Source organism: Bos javanicus, chromosome 2 (genome assembly GCF_032452875.1).
Source record: "Bos javanicus breed banteng chromosome 2, ARS-OSU_banteng_1.0, whole genome shotgun sequence".
NCBI lineage: Eukaryota > Metazoa > Chordata > Mammalia > Artiodactyla > Bovidae > Bos > Bos javanicus.
This window is the reverse complement of record NC_083869.1, coordinates 114825693-114843648: the sequence shown is the minus strand read 5'-3', so window position 1 is coordinate 114843648 and position 17956 is coordinate 114825693.

The following is a 17956-nucleotide window of genomic DNA, read 5'->3' as shown; positions in this document are numbered from 1 at the left end:
GCATTCTCATCTCTGTTTGTATATTTCCCTCTGTTTTGGGGAAGTTCACATTCAGAAATTTAGAGAAAGGTCTAGTAATGGGAAAAAGGTTCTTCACATAGGAAAAGTTTGATACTGACTTGTGATGTTCTTGGTCAACACATGTTTAAAGATAGTAGTGTTTCTAACCACCACACAAGTGTCTGAAGTCCGTTGTTAAAAGTATTCCTGACTTTCCTCTTAGTCAGAAGTCTATTTTAAAACATTTAAAACATTTTTATTTTAAAACTTTTAGTTTTTATTAAAATTAAAATGTTTCTGCTTTCTAGATCAATGTACAATACAGTGCCTTCACTATCTTGTATTTTTGTCCAAAGTTGGTTCCAGTTAGTCTCTGGCTCACTACTGTATTATGGAACTTTTAAACAGTTCTTGACTTCACATTGATTCCATGTTTTCAAAGATTCTACAGCATTTTTTATTCACCATACTTTTGGAAAGCTCTGGGACCATTTGCTTGTCTCTGATCCTTATTATAAAGAACCTCAATATTGATGTGCTGACATTAAAAAGTCACAATATTTATGCTTTAACTGTTCCCATTTTGAGCTAATATCTTATCAATTATTTCCTCTTAATCCAGAACATGATTTTGTTATATATCAGTTTAAATAAGAGTAGAGATTAAGCATGTCAAAATTGTATCATCAGCTCAAATAATTATTAAAAGAACATCAGATAATAAGAATGAAGTCACTTACATGTATTTGCCTGAGTTTGTGATGAAAAAGGAATTGGGGTTTACAAAGGAGATAATAAAAATAGCTCTGTTATTCAGCTTCCAGTTAATCAGTGCCAGCTATATGAACTTTTCAGGCACCTACAGGGAGATTTAAATGCAATTGCTGGTTTTCTGGCAAAGTAAGTATATTTCTAGTCTGATGAGAAAGAAATGACATATCAGAACCCTGCAGATTTGAACAAATTGTCAAGATTTCTAACCTACTTTTACAGAAAGCAATTTTCTCGAGTTTCAGACTCTTGAAAATTTTCTTCCCCCAAAGGATGTAACCATACGAATAAAACAGTCATTTTCTCTTTAAGTACTAACCATCCCTCAGATTGTGGTACCAGAGACATTTTGGTTATTTTCCGCCTGTTAATTAACACATAGAAATCAATTAGTTTTGCTTCTGTAATTTTCATTTGGAATACAGCATTAAATTTAGCATATGATCAATCTCACTGCTTTCACTGTGAAGTTTCTTATAGGTAGTAGCCAGCCACCTGCTGGCAAGCATTTTTATATGGAGTTCCAAGCTTTTGTTCTTGAAAGTAGACCCAACACCATCTGCACCAGAATCACCTGAGATGCTCATTAAAGATGCATGTCCTTGGTTCTCATGGAGGTCTCCTGAGTATGGCCAGGAAATGTCAACCTTAATGAACACTCTTAGTGGTGCTGATGATTACATCAGCAAATAATGGATTGGGGCTTCTAGGCAATCAACAGGGAAGCACCTGACAAGGAACAGCAGTGATACAAACCAATCATCATTGTTAATAAGTAAGATTAACCAACCATTCCTGTGTATGTAAGGTCAGAATACTCTTAGTTTGTGACATAAATAGAGGGGCATGGTCATTTGGTTTGTTACCATTAAAAAGGACACATACACTTTTTTAATTCAAAGGAAAGTATAAATGTGTATTTGTAAATCTCAGAAATGCATATGGAAAATACTACTTTTCATCTTCCAAAATTATGCAAAAAAAGCTTAAAACAGACAAAATGGACTTTTAAGTCCTTTTTGCTTGATACTCTTTTTTCTTTTAAAATAAAAGATAGAAGTCAGAGAATTTCAGAATAATGTTTGTTTCCAGAGAGGGAAAAATGCAAATAATTATACAATTAAAATAGATTATAGATTTAATGTAACTAAAACTTATTTAGTATCTGTTCTGTGATCGGAGGTATCTTAGACCCCAAGAAATCCAAGATAAAAATTCACTGACTCCACGGAAGAACTGTAAGTGCATACATATTGCTAAGTGAAACACGCCAATATGAGAAAACTATGAGCTGTATTATTTCAACTATGTGACATTCTATAAAACATATAACAAGACAGCAGATATACCAACGACTGTGATGTGTTAATGGGATAAATAGGCAGAGCACAGAGAATTTTTAATGAACTATTCTGTATGACACTATGATAATGTAGACATGCGTGTGTGTGAAGTCGCTTCAGTTGTGCTCAACTCTTTGTGACCCTCTGGACCATAGCCAGCCAGGCTCTTCTGTCCATGGCATTCTCCAGGCAAGAATACTGGAGTGGGTTGCTTTGGTTTCCTACAGGAGATCTTCCCAACCCAGGGATTGATCTTGTGTCTCTTAATGTCTACCTGCATTGGCAGGCAGGATCTTTACCACTAGCACCAGCTGGGAAGCCCATAATGTAGACACATGTCATTATATATTTGTCAAAACCCACAGAATGTACAACACCTAGAATCGATCTTAATGTAAACCACTGGCCGTGGAAGATAATGATGTATCAATGTAAGCTCATTGATTGTAACAATATATCATTGTGGTTTGAAATGTTGATAGTGGAGGGAGCAATGTGTGTAGAGGGGTATATGGGAATTCTGTACTTTCTGCTCAATTTTGCTGAGAACCTAAAACTGTTCTAATAAATAAAATCTATTGAAAAAACTTACTGATACTCCCTGGAAGACACTGAGGAACTAATGGTTGGGATTGATGCCCACCCAGTAAAGTTCATAGTCATCAAGGCAAAAGAAGTAAATACTAAGCAATGGAACAGCATGAAGTAGCTGACAATTAAGTATAGAGAAGGAAGAATCAGGAGGACCTTTGAAGAGCAAGATGTCCGAACTGAATTGCAAAGATCAAGGCTATCTATTTCAGACAGATACTATTTCAGATACAGATACAGATACATTATTTCAGTGTATTGACATTGTTTGGGGAACTGTAAACCATCTGGTATTATTGGAACAAAACTGGAAGCAGTGGGAAGAGCAGAAGGAATGAACTTGTTCAAGTAGGTAAGGGTCGGATCAGAAGGCTGACATGCCTATACACCCGCACAGGCACATGTATGTATACATGCATGTACACATATATGCATAAACACACATATGCATAGGAAAATAGGTAGGTACACATTAACAAGACTAAAGCAACTAAGGCCTTTAAACTGGTGGAGAACCACTGAAAAGCTTTTAACAGGGAAGTGATGTGGTCTAATTTATATTTTATAAAGAGTCCTAGGGGACAAGGGGGAAAGGAACAGAGACTAGATGGAAATATCTAGTTAACTGGATGAAATTAAGATCACATGGTAATAAAAGAAAGAGCAGACCCAGATTCAAGAGATATTTAAGAAGTTGGATCCCTTAACTTCTTGAGTGCTTCATAGTGGGGGATAAGAGTGAGAGCCAGAGGAGTTGGAAATCTGTTCTTGTTTCGGGCTTAAGAAAATGAAGGGATGATGGCAAATTCAATCAAAATAGAAAATATAGTCATTGTTGCTGTTGTTGTTCAATCACTCAGTCATGTCCAACTCGTTGTGACCCCATGGACTGCAGCACGCCAGGCTCCCCTGTCCTTCACCATCTCCCAGAGCTTGCTCAAACTCATGTCCACTGAGTCAGTGATGCTATCCAACCATCTTGTCCTCTGTCGTCCCCTTCTCCTTATGCCTTCAATCTTTCCCAACATTAGGGCCTTTTTTAATGAGTTGGCTCTTCCCATCAGGTGGTCAATTTCAGGGGTGGCTACTGTTTCAAGTTTAGAGATCTGATGTTTAGACATTGAGTTTGAGGTATTTCTGGGACATCAATTCATTCAACCAAGGCCCCTTTAGATGCCTGCCCTGGGCTAGGTACCAAAATTTAGCAGTGAACAAGACAACTTTAGTTGCTGTTCTTGCAGTGGGAAAAGAAGGCTTCAAACAATAGCTGCAGATACAATTTCTGTTATGAAAGAGGAGAAATAGCTGGATAGGCAGAGGAAGTCTAGGATGGAGGAAGTTTTTTGCGATTCTCTTGTTTTTTAAAATTCTATAATGTTTTACAATTTTTAAAGGTTCCCACATACTGCTGCTGCTAAGTCGCTTCAGTCGTGTTCAACTCTGTGTGAACCCATAGACGGCAGCCCACCAGGCTCCCCCGTCCCTAGGATTCTCCAGGCAAGAACACTGGAGTGAGTTGCCATTTCCTTCTCCAATGCATGAAAGTGAAAAGTGAAAGGGAAGTCGCTCAGTCATGTCCGACTCTTCGTGACCCCATGGACTGCAGCCTACCAGGCTCCTCCGCCCATGGGGTTTTCCAGGCAAGAGTACTGGAGTGAGGTGCCAGGTTTCCACACACAATTTCATATAATCCCACGATGACCCCTTTTATAAACCTACCCCTAGGGAGGAGCTAAGATGGCGGAGGAATTGGACGGGGAGAACACTTTCTCCCCCACAAATTCATCAAAAGAACATTTAAACGCCGAGTAAATTCCACAAAACGACTTCTGAATGCCGGCAGAGGACATCAGGCACCCAGAAAAGTAACCCATTGTTTCGAAAGGAGGTAGGAAAAAATATAAAAGACAAAAAAAGAGACAAAAGAGGGAGGGACGGAGTGCCATACCGGGAAGGAGAAGTTTCCAAACACCAGGAAACACTCTCACTGCCAAGTCTGTGCCAAGCCTTGGAAGCACAGAGGGCAACATAACAGGGAGGAAAAATAAATAAGCAATTAAAACCCACAGATTATGAGCCCTACGGTAACTCCCCCAGCGGAGAAGCAGCACAGACGCCTGCATCCGCCATTAGCAAGCGGGGGCTGGGCAGGGAAGCACAGCGCGGGCTGCATCGCTTAGAGTAAGGATCTGGCCTGAATACCCTGAGCGCTACCTGAGCGAAATAATTTGGGCCAGCAAACCAGACTCTGGGATATCTACCACGCGAAGAGCCAGCCCTAACCTAAGACACCACCAGGCCCGCACACGGAACAAAGGATTGTACAGATATAGCCAGCTGCAGACCGTCCCCCTCCGGTGACAGGTAGCCAGAGCTGGAGGCGGGCAATCGCAGCCCCAGAGAGACATTATCTACAAAACTGTAAGCAGGCTTCTTTGCTAACTAAAACTTGTTGGGGTTCTGGACAGTCAACATCCGCCTGAGAAGGTGCGCTGGTTGTACACCCAGATAACCAAGCAGCGGGGAGGCGATAAGTTGCAGCAACCGTGTTCGCCAAACACCTCATCATATGTCTTGTCTTTCTTGTCTGAGCTGCTCGGACCTGGGAAGGGCACAAAACGCAGGCCCAACCGAGTCTGCGCCTCTGAGGACTACCCGAGTGCCTGAACCTAAGCGGCTTAGACCTGGGAGGCGCAAGCAGCCCAGGGCCGGCCGCGAACGGTTCCTGGCAGAGCAATCTAGAGCCTGAGCAGTGTGGGCAGGGAGGCTACACGTGCCGTGAACTGAGGCACTGTGAGCATATGCCAGTCTTATTTATTTGCAGCATCCCTCCCTCCCCACAGCACGACTGAACAAGTGAGCCTTAAAAAAAAAAAGGTGTCCACCACCGCCCCCTTGGTATCAGGGTGGAAATCAGACACTGAAGAGACCAGCAAACAGAAGAAGCTATAACAGAGGGAACTGCCTTGGAAGCGACAGGCAATAGATTAAAACCCCGTGGTTAGTACGGACTACATAGGAAGGGGCCTATAGATCTTGAGAAATATAAGCCAGAACAAGGAACTAGCCGAAAATGAACTGAACCCACAATACCCACAACAACATCAGAGAAAGTCCTATATATATGTGTACTATTTTTACAGTCATTGTTTCTTTTTAAAAAATTAAAAAAAAATTTTTAAGTCTGCTAATACTCCTTTAATTTTCACTTTTATAACCTACTATTACTTTGCAAAAAAAAAAAAAAGACCCTTTTTTTTTCAAAAAAAAGCAAACTTCATATATATATTTTTTATAACTTTTGTGACCTTGTTTTTTTTTTTCTTCTTTTCTTTAACATTGTATTTTTGAAATTCCAAACTCTGCTCTAGATTTTTAATTTTAGCTTTTTGGTATTTGTTATCAATTTTGTACCTAGATTTTTTTTTTATAACTTTTGTGACATTTTTTTTCTCTCTTTCTTTGTCTTCATCTTTTCTTGAACATTGTATTTTTGAAATTCCAAACTCTACTCTAGATTTTTAATTTATGCTTTTTGGTATTTGTTATCAATTTTGTACCTATATCTTCTTTATAATTTTTGTGACTTTGTTTGTTTTAGTTTTTTTTTCTCTTTCTTTTTCTTCTTCTTTTCTTTAACATTGTATTTTTGAAATTCCAAACTCTACTCTAGATTTTTTAACTTTTGCTTTTTGGTATTTGTTATCAATTTTGTACCTATGTTTTCTTTATAACTTTTGTGACTTTGTTTTTTGTTTTCTTTTTCTTTGTCTCTCTTTCTTTTCCTTCTTCTTTTCTTTAACACTGTATTTTTGAAATTCCAAACTCTACTCTAGATTTTTAATTTTTGCTTTTAGGTTTGTTAACAATTTTGTACCTTTAAGAACCCAATCTTCAGTACCCATTTTTTACTAGGGAGCGAGATTACTGGCTTGACTGCTCTCTCTCTCCTTTTTTTCCACCAGGTCGCCTGTGTCTCCTCCCTAACCCTTCTCTACTCTACCCAACTCTGAATTTCTGTGTGTTCCAGATGGTGGAGAACACTTAGGGAACTGATTACTGGCTGGATCTGTCTCTCTCCTTTTCATTCCTTCCTTTTATCCTCCTGGCCACCTCTGTCTCCCTCCTCCCTCTTCTCTTCTCTGTATAACTCCGTGAACATCTCTGAGCAGTCCAGTTGTGGAGTGCACATAAGGAAGTGATTACTGATTAGCCCACTCTCTCCTCTATTGATTCCACCTCATCTCATTTGGGTCACCTCTAACTCCCTCCTCCCTCTTTTCTTCTCCATGTAATGCTGTGAACCTCTCTGGGTAACCCTCCCAGTGGAGAAACTTTTCATCTTTAACCTAGATATTTTATCAATGGTGCTGTATAGAAGGAGAAGTTTTGAGGCTACTGTAAAAATAAGACTGATAATTGGAAGCAAGAGGCTTAAGTCCAAATCCTGACTCCAGGGAACATTAATTGACAGGAGCTCATCAAATACCTCCATACCTACACTGAAACCAAGCACCACACAAGGGCCAACAAGTTCCAGGGCAAGACATACCAAGCAAATTCTCCAGCAACACAGGAACACAGCCCTGAGCTCCAATATACAGGCTGCCCAAAGTCACCCCATAACCATAGACATCTCATAACTCATTACTGGACACTTCATTGCACTCTAGAGAGAAGAAATCCAGCTCCACCCACCAGAACACTGACACAAGCTTCCCTAACCAAGAAACCTTGACAAGCCACCTGTACAAACCCACACAGAGCGAGGAAATGCCACAATAAAGAGAACTCCATAAACTGACAGAATACAGAAAGGACACCCCAAACCCAGCAATTTAAACAAGATGAAGAGACAGAGGAATAGCCAGCAGGTAAAGGAACAGGATAAATGCCCACCAAACCAAACAAAAGAGAAAGAGATAGGGAATCTACCTGATCAAGAATTCCAAATAATGATAGTGAAATTGATCCAAAATTTTGAAATCAAAATGGAATCACAGATAAATAGCCTGGAGACAAGGATTGAGAAGATGCAAGAAAGGTTTAATAAGGACCTAGAAGAAATAAAAAAGAGTCAATATATAATGAATAATGCAATAAATGAGATCAAAAACACTCTGGAGGCAACAAATAGTAGAATAACAGAGGCAGAAGATAGGATTAGTGAATTAGAAGATAGAATGGTAGAAATAAATGAATCAGAGAGGAAAAAAGAAAAACGAATTAAAAGAAATGGGGACAATCTCAGAGACCTCCAGGACAATATTAAATGCTACAACATTCAAATCATAGTGGTCCCAGAAGAAGAAGACAAAAAGAAAGACCATGAGAAAATACTTGAGGAGATAATAGTTGAAAACTTCCCTAAAATGGGGAAGGAAATAATCACTCAAGTCCAAGAAACCAAGAGAGTCCCAAATAGGATAAACCCAAGGCAAAACACCCCAAGACACATATTAATCAAATTAACAAAGATCAAACACAAAAAACAAATATTAAAAGCAGTAAGGGAAAAACAACAAATAACACACAAGGGAATTCCCATAAGGATATAACAGCTGATCTTTCAATAGAAACTCTGCAAGCCAGGAGGCAATGGCAAGACATGCTTAAAGTGATGAAAGAAAATAACCTACAGCCCAGATTATTGTACCCAGCAAGGATCTCATTCAAATATGAAGGAGAAATCAAAAGCTTTACAGACAAGCAAAAGCTGAGAGAATTCAGCACCACCAAACCAGCTCTCCAACAAATACTAAAGGATATTCTCTAGACAGGAAACACAAAAAGGATGTATAAATTCGAACCCAAAACAATAAAGTAAATGGCAACGGGATCATACTTATCAATAATTACCTTAAAAGTAAATGGGTTGAATGCCCCAACCAAAAGACAAAGACTGGCTGAATGGATAAAAAAACAAGACCCCTATATACGTTGTCTACAAGAGACCCACCTCAAAACAGGGGACACATACAGACTGAAAGTGAAGGGCTGGAAAAAGATTTTCCATGCAAATAGGTAACAAAAGAAAGCAGGAGTAGCAATACTCATATCAGATAAAATAGACTTTAAAACAAAGGCTGTGTAAAGAGACAAAGAAGGACACTAAATAATGATCAAAGGATCAATCCAAGAAGAAGATATAACAACTATATATATATATGCACTCAACATAGGAGCACCACAATATGTAAGACAAATGCTAGCAAGTATGGAAGGAGAAATTAACAACAACACAATAATAGTGGGAGACTTTAATATCCCACTCACACCTATGGATAGATCAACTAAACAGAAAATTAACAAGGAAACACAAACTTTAAATGATACAATAGACCAGTTAGACCTAATTGATATCTATAGGATATTTCATCCCAAAACAATGAATTTAACCTTTTTCTCAAGCACACACGGAACCTTCTCCAGGATAGATCACATCCTGGGCCATAAATCTAGCCTTGGTAAATTCAGAAAAATTGAAATCATTCCAAGCATCTTTTCTGACCACAATGCAGTAAGATTAGATCTCAATTACAGGAGAAAAACTATTAAAAATTCCAGCATATGGAGGCTGAACAACACGCTGCTGAATAACCAACAAATCACAGAAGAAATCAAAAAAGAAATCAAAATTTGCATAGAAAAGAATGAAAATGAAAACACAACAACCCAAAACCTATGGGACACTGTAAAAGCAGTCCTAAGGGGAAAGTTCATAGCAATACAGGCATACATCAAGAAACAAGAAAAAAGTCAAATAAATAATCTAACTCTACACCCACTCCAGTGTTCTTGCCTGGAGAATCCCAGGGATGGGGGAGCCTAGTGGGCTGCCATCTGTGGGGTCGCACAGAGTTGGACACGACTGAAGTGACTTAGCAGCAGCAGGTGAGGAAAGGGAGATTGGTAAGCACCTTGGGGAAGATTACTAAGACAGAAATTCAAAGATAAGTGAATTTTTCCATGTCATCAAAATTGCCAATCTCTATCAGTTTAATATTTATATCCCATAATATATTATCTCACACTTAAAATTTTAGCTTATCAGATTTAAAATAAAGACCAAAAAATTGTGGCTCCAATGTGAAACATTAAAAACAGATTTGATTTTTAAAGGTCTTCCCTAGGGCTTTATATTTAAATGAGGCAAGGACCTATGAACTCTGTAGATCACAACAGGAACATGATTCCAGGAAATTCCGAGGTCATGTCATTCTTGGAGATTTTTCTAATAAACGGAAGCTTTACTGCAGAGTTTTATAAATATTTATCACCCGTGACTTTTACCCACAGGTTAAAGATCTCTGAGATTTGAATGAGAAAGCATAGTTGTCTGATTTGACCTGAATTTGCGGGCAAAAAGAAATTTACTACGTAGTGTAACAAAATAATGACATCCTTTGCAATATCTTACAAGATAATGGGAGTTGGTCCAGTCATTTACAAACCAGTATAAGTACTGTAATAACTTCTATAATTAAATCATATTTAATAAATTATATTTGTTTTCAGATTGTCTTTGCCCCAGAAGAACACAAAATGGGACATTGTCTTAACATATATGAGAAACTAACCAGGTTAACTTTAATGTTAGAAATTTAACTTTCTCCATAGTTTTCAACTTGGAGAAGGAAATGGCAATCCACTTCAGTACTATTGCCTGGAAAATCCCATGGACGGAGGAGCCTGGTAGGCTACAGTCCATGGGGTCGCAAAGAGTTGGACACCACTGAGCGACTTCACTTTCACTTTTCACTTTAGTTTTCAACTGTTCCTGGTTCAAACTTGTTTTACTGCATGATTTATTTTCCTTGAAGTTTTACCATGTGTTTCCATTAAAATACATTATGATTTTTATTTTACAGGGTTAAAAAGTTTCAGCTTCTAAAGTAGCTAACTTGATTTTATTACAGAAATATATCATTTTATTGGTTTAAAATTAGACATGAGACAATGTACTCACTAGGTCATTCAGGAGAATTATCAAAGAAAGGAAAGTGAGTGCTAGTTTCTTTAGAAATACATTCATTTGCAATCAGTATGATCAGCTGCAAAGTGTCTCAGAATACTTGAAAGAATATTGACATGAACTAAATGTGATTTTTCTCTTGAAAATGTCATGATGTTTATTAAGGTAAACAGAAATGTTTTGGTGTGGGGCAAAGTGGAATGAAGAATCATTGTTATATTTTATGGATCCCTATCTCCTTGTAACAGCAATACCATTGGCCTTCCAGGTCAAGCAACCACAGATTGAAAATATATGGGAAAAAATTGCAGAAATTTGCAAAAAGGAAAATTTGAATTTGCTATGCATTAGACAGTTATTAGCCTTCCCTGGTGGCTCAGGTGGTAAAGAATCTGCCTGCAAAGCAGGAGACCCAGGTTCAATCCCAAGGTCAGGAAGATCCCCTGGCAAAGGGAATAGCTACCCACTCTAGTATTCTTGGCTGGAGAATTACATGGACAGAGGAGCCTGATGGGCTACAGTCCATAGGGTCACAAAGAGTCAGACACGACTGAGCAATTAACACTGGCAGCTATTTACATAGCTTTTAGACTGTGTTAAGTACTATAAGTGATCTAGAGATGATTTGGGCTCTTGTGGCTCAGCTGGTAAAGAATTCACCTGCAGTGTGGGAGATTTAAAGTATATGAGAGGATGTGCTTAGGTTATTTACAAATATGACATCATTTTATACAAGTGACTTGAGCATTCACAGATTATGGTATCTGGGGGTAGGGTTGGTCCTAGAACCAACACTCCATGGATACCCATGGATATTGAGGGATGACCATATACTTGGCAATGAGACAATGAAGTTTTCAGTATGATGAGCAGTGAGCCTGTCTCTAAGAGTTCACATAGGAGAGAAGCTTGAGAGAGCCTTTCTCAAACATGACAACTCAGAAATTTTCACCATATTTAAAAAAAAAATCAACTCATGAAGTTTATAAACTGTCAATAGTAACAGATTTCATCCAGCCATACTAGAGGAAAGTGCATTTTTCTCTTGCCTCTATAGAAAATGATATTACAATATAGTTTTCATATGAAGAGGCAAAAGAATATAGCAAAAAAATGTAGGGGAAAAGTCTTATGTGCTTAGTTGCTCAGTTGTATCAGATCTTTGCCGCACCATGGACTGTAGCCTACCAGGCTCCTCTGTCCTTGGAAATTCTCCAGGCAAGAATGCTGGAGTGGGTTGCCATGCCCTCCTGCAGGGGATCTTCCCAACCCAGGAATCGAACCCCGGTCTCCCACATTGCAGGTGGATTCTTTACTATCTAAACTGCCAGGGCAAAGTCTTATAAAGATGTTTAATTAACAAAATATACTTAATTAATGAAAACAATGCCATTTTCCCAGATTTTGTGTTGTCAGCTTTGAAATTTTGTGATTTCCTGTGATTTATTTTCTCATTATAAATATTCACTTTTATACTTAATTTTATATTTTACATTCTTTTTTAAAAGCTCCACAAAAAACCAGATATGCCCTGGGGTAAATTTTATAATTTTATTTGAAATAGATTTTTCCAGGATATTTAAAAAATTGCTTCCTTACGTAATGTTTTCTTGGAGAAGCTTCATTTAGCTTTGTCCAATGGTTCAAAGTATTTTCCTTACATTTTTATTGCTATAAACTCATATTTTACAGTCCTTGTATCTTCTCAGTGATTGAGTTCACCTTTTATATTTAGTCTATTAGCTTATTTTTCAAATGGAAATAGTTCCCAACTATTTATTCCCAAAGAATAAAACTAAAGTATCCATCTTCACAGCTGGATCATAAAATGACATTTAAACAATGATGTGATGCATAAGATTTGAAGAGTATACATAGAAGTAAAAATAGCAGCTAATGTAGCACTAGAGAGTTTCTCCCCTGTATGATATACATTCTATAATTAAAAGCATTTCCAAAAATCGTTGCATACAAAATCCTGAATATAAAAGAATATTTTGGGAACTTCTCGTTGAAGGGGTACTTGTTTTGAGGACACGTTTTCTTGGTTGGCTTTTCACCTCTGCTCAGTTGTGTCCAACTCTGTTCAACCCCATTGCACTGCAGTCCGCCAGGCTCCTCTGTCCATGGGATTCCCCAGGCAAGAATATTGGAGTGGGTTGCCATTTCCTCCTCCAGGGGATCTTCCCAACGCAGGGATTTGGAGCAATGTCTCCTGAGTCTCCTGCATTGGCAGGTGGATTCTTTACCATAAAACCACCTATTTTACTAATATTAATAATGGATTTATTCCCCTGCATAATGTTATTAATAGTTTCAGAAACCTTTTGCACTATTCCCTTTATATTTCAGGAATGATTCAAAAGTAGCTACTGTCATATTTATTTCCTAGAATCAGATATCTATGTATCTATCAATCAATGTCTATCTATTTATCTTGATAATACATGCTTGGCAAGCACATATAAACTGATTATAGCAGTGACCTGATGTTTTCTTTTCCTGCTGATTTGTCACAGCTGCCTCAATATTCTTGAACAAAGGGCAAAGTGTCTGAATGATTAATTGAAGTTCTTCTAAGTCTGAGAAGCTATCAGAATGACTTTTGTCCTCTTGGTGCATAACCTTTTTATTTTTTAAAGAATCTGATGGAAAGCAAGACATGTTATTAATAATAATGTTGTGCGTTGAATTGCCTATGTGAGGACAGTGTCCCAGAAAGTGGCTGTTTGCTGTCCTCTTCAGTATCTGATAACCTGTGATGTTGTCTTCCCTTGGCTTTCACAAGGTCAAGATTGTAATTTGACCCTGAGCACAGAGCCATGGCCTGTTTACCCTGTTCTCAGCTGACTCTTTATAGTTGTAACTGATGTTTATATGTTTGAGGAGGAGGGGAAATTAGGCAGAGATCTGCGCGAATGTATTTCTGCTAGTGACAGAGGAATTCGTTCTCTCTCTACTCAGACCTGGAAAATGGCAAATTTGTAACATTATCTCCACTAAGGAAGGAGTGTGTATTAATGTAGGCACCTATTAGTGGGAAGGGGGTTTTCTAGGTGGTACAGTGGTAAAGAATCTGCCTGCCAATGCAAGAGATGCAAGTTTGATCCCTAGGTCTGGAAGTTCCCTAGAGAAGGAAATGGCAAATCATTCCAGTATTCTTGCCTGGGGAATCCCATAGACAGAGGAGCCTGGTGGGCTATAGTCTATGGAGCTGCAAAGAGTCAGACATGACTTAGCAACTAAATAACAACAATAAATAGTGGGAAAAAGAATGACTGGTTTCGGAAACAGTTTGTTCTTTTGAAAATCAAGCTTAGAAAACAGGAGTTGCATCAAAATGTTGCATAAATGTCATACCCTGGTGTGCTTGGCAAAAATTTCATTTTTGTGGAATTATACACTATGCTGATTTTACTGTACTTCTATGTATTTTTATTGACAATTGGCTAAAAGTTAAAAGGCTCTGTGCAGCAAAGCCAATATTCCATACATACAAGACAAAAAACATTTACTTTGAGTCATATCTTATCCTGAGCGGCAAGTATGGATTCCAATTAGACACAGTGTCTATTTTCCGCTAGTCTTGATGGTCTTTATTCTTATCACAGCCACAGATCACAGGATTTATTTTCCCTGGTAGAATCTACTGTGAGTTAGAACCACCTTGTCTTCCTGAATTCCACTTATAGCAGTGCTTTGTCTTAGGAAATGGAGTTAGAATTGAGTGTGGTTGGAAGAAAAATAAATAGTATGTCTTGATAAACTATAGTGCTTGGCAGGAGTGGTTTCCATTCAGGGCTGATACAAATCAAAATGTGAACCTTTATACCTAATTGATGAAAGACTTCTCAGAGCATTCTGAGACTCATTGACTCTCATAAATGAAAATAGGAACTCATTGACTTTGGATTAACAAAAGCAGTTTCATCCATAGGGCAATGAACTCACAGACTATTGAGGAACGCAGTAGTTGCCACTTATCTTCTTTGCTCTTTTAAAAATCTATTACTTTATCAGTGAATTTTACTACATTGCTAATAGTACCTTATGATGTAGGTGCATTTTAGGGGTGTGTTTAAAGACAAGCACTTTCAGTGGCATTCAGCCAACCAGAGCCCACATAACTTAAGCACTGACTTTGTTTCTCTCAGATGCTTTTTTAATTTACACCAAATCAGATGCCGTTTTGAATTGCTGAATTCTTAATTAGTTTTTATTGTTTTTTATTAGCCCATGGTTGGAACCGTATAAAAGCTTTTAAGGCATTGATATTTTTCAATTTTTTTCAATTTTCAAACAGATTACAGACAAGTAAATAATCTATGTGGAGTGCTCCCCACCACCATCTTTCTCCCAACAGCCTCAAAACAAAACAAAACAAAACAACAAACGACTTACAAAGTAGTTGAATTTTATTTTTAACTTAATGAAAATTCAGTACTAATTCATAATAGATATCTTATCCATGACAAGAAATGCTTTGAGTTTATGTTTAGTAAATATATTTATAAAAATGAAAAACAACCCGAAAGACCAGTCTTGCTGGCTGTTCTTTATCATTTCAAAGGACAACCTAGATTTTATTCATGAGCACAATTATTGGGTTGGCCATGTCTGAGTGTCTTAACTTAGGATGATATAACTTACTGATTTTTGCCTGCTGATGAGTAGGGAGTAAAATCAAGGTAAGGCAGACATGGAGCAGGGTTGGAGAAGCCTGGCTATGACCACAGAGATGATTCATTCTCCACGAGTTGAGCCCAGAAGTCCAACAAAATTTAAACCATCAGTGGCTTTATCAAAGGGTGTTGGTACTTGTTTGAGGAGAAAGCCAAAGTCAAGGTGAAGGAAAGAAAGAGAAATGGAATGACTTAACTGAAAACAAAACAAAACAAAACCCCACTCTTCTTCCCTTATTCAACTGTCTGGAGGTCAAGGATGGACTTCTTATTTAGCGGGAGGGTGCAGTGACCAGCAGGAGCTACCTGTATTTTAGACAGATAGGGAAGCACTCTGTTCCAACTGTGTTTTCTTAAACTCTGTATTTGATAATTTGACATCCATTCATCACAGGACCAGTTAATTGAATTAACGATATTTTCCTCTTTTCTGTGTCCCCGATACTCTGGCATTTGTGCCCTTGCAGATGGGAGAAGAATACCTCTGCCAAGGCTGCCCAGCTTTTAGAAACAGTAAAGGGCTCACCTGAGAAGATGCCTTTCACACGAAAATTAACCAATCCAGAGCCTACACCCCAACCATCTCTTTTCTCAAACACACACCAAGCCAACATTCCCCTGTGCTAAATCAACCTCGGGCTGGGTGCCACAAAATGAGGGACAGCTCCTAAGGCCCAAAGCTTGCTGGAATTATTCAAACTAGCCAGTCCTAAGTTTTTTGCCTTGTCCTGGCTTGTCTTTCCCATGGAAGTTCAAGAAAGTCTCTGATCTAGACTTCCCTCTCTCTCTTTCTATCCCCTGACCGAATCTGGTGCCTCTCCATGTGGCCCTGCATGGTGTGGCATGTCCTCCCTTCTAAGTAAATGTAAATAATAAAATTCTTCCAGTGGTATTGGCCTCTCCATGTTCTCACTCAGTCACTTCCATGAATGAAAATTCTGTGGGAAAACTTTGGGACACAAAATTATTAGTGTTGTGAGTGGGTAGGAGGCAAGGGCTGTTCTCTTAGACTATATTTCCTGGTGTTTAGGATTTCAGAGGCTCTCCACTGAATGAACCAAACTTCTATGCCATCACCTTGGGATGTTACAGCCATTTGGGACAGGCAGAGATGAAGAAATGACTAAATCATATCATTGTCCAGCAAAAGTCTCAGTTCAGCCAATATGGACAAAGAGAATTTGGAGAGAATTTATATCAGAAGATCTATTTTAGGAATGTCTTACCCTTTTTGAAAGTCCAAGTTTTCTGTTCATTGGCTGGACACTTAATCTCAATTCCATGGCTCAGTCTATCAACATATATTTGCCAAACACCCTGCTATGTGCTATGGAGGCTAAAAACAGAAACAAAGCATCATTTTTACTCTTAAAAGGCACACAGTCTGACTAAAGGCAACATCATTTGTTTTAGTCTGGGTTTCCTAGAAGTAGAGGCCAAGATGAGGTTAGATGTGCAAGAAATTTACTGAATGACAGGTCTTGGGAGACACACGAGTCTCTTGCATTTTTGCACGTCTTGTGAGGACACATGCTGACAGCCCTTGTTCCAGAACATCTTTTCAAGGGTGTTAGTATAGTGGACAATCATGGGAATGAGAGACAGCTTTTCCTTCCAGAGCATAAGACAGCTGCTTACTGTCCAATGTTGTAAAGAAAATGTCTCTCTTCAGGGTGAAATTCAGGCAGACAATTGTTGTTCAGTTGCTCAGTTGTGTCCAACTCTTTGTGACCCCATGGACTGCAGCATGCCAGGGTTCCCTGTCCTTCACTGTCTCCTGGAATTTGCTCAAACTCATGTCCATTAAGTCAATGATACCATCCAACCATCTCATCCTCTGCTTATTATAAAAGATTCAAGTTTTCTAAGCTTGCAGAATCTTTCCATAAAAAATCTTCAAAAACAGAAAACAAAAATGAAAAGAACTCCCTTCTTCCCTTATTGTATTTAGGGTTGTCACCTGACCCGCTTAATATCATTCTGTTGGGTTTGGGGTTTGGATAAGTTGGATAAATGCTGATATTCTCACTAGTGCCATAGCTGTGAGCAGGACACTCTCCTTTGTCTTTGACCCAAGAATTTCTTGTCTTCTGCCAGCATCCATGAAATGTTGGCAGGCTAATTTACTAGCTTGTAAGCAGGGATAAAAATCCCAGAACTTTCAAAATTCTTCACAGAATGCCTGTGAAGGAAAATGGGGAGAAAGCAGGATAGCCCAGTACAGCAGTCAAACCATTGTATAGTTCTGAACCCTCAAAGACAGGGAAAGAAAGAAGGTTAGGTGGAAGAATCTTGGACAGTATGCAGTTGTAAGGAAGTCTTGACAAGGCTGATGGGGAGTTCTCCAGCCAATCTCAGTCTTCAGAGATGTTTCACATCTCATACGAATGAAAGGCCTGCTTTACCATCTCTGCGCTACTCAGTCTTCCTCTGGAAACAGCCCATGGGAAGCATGGTTGTGAATGAGAAGTGCTGGTGGATCCAGAAAATAGCAGCTGGGGACATTAGTCAAGTATCTTCCTTATATAGTAGATCTGAGGGACATATTCTCATAGCTACCACATCAATGAGAAGTCCTCTGATTCCCAAACTTC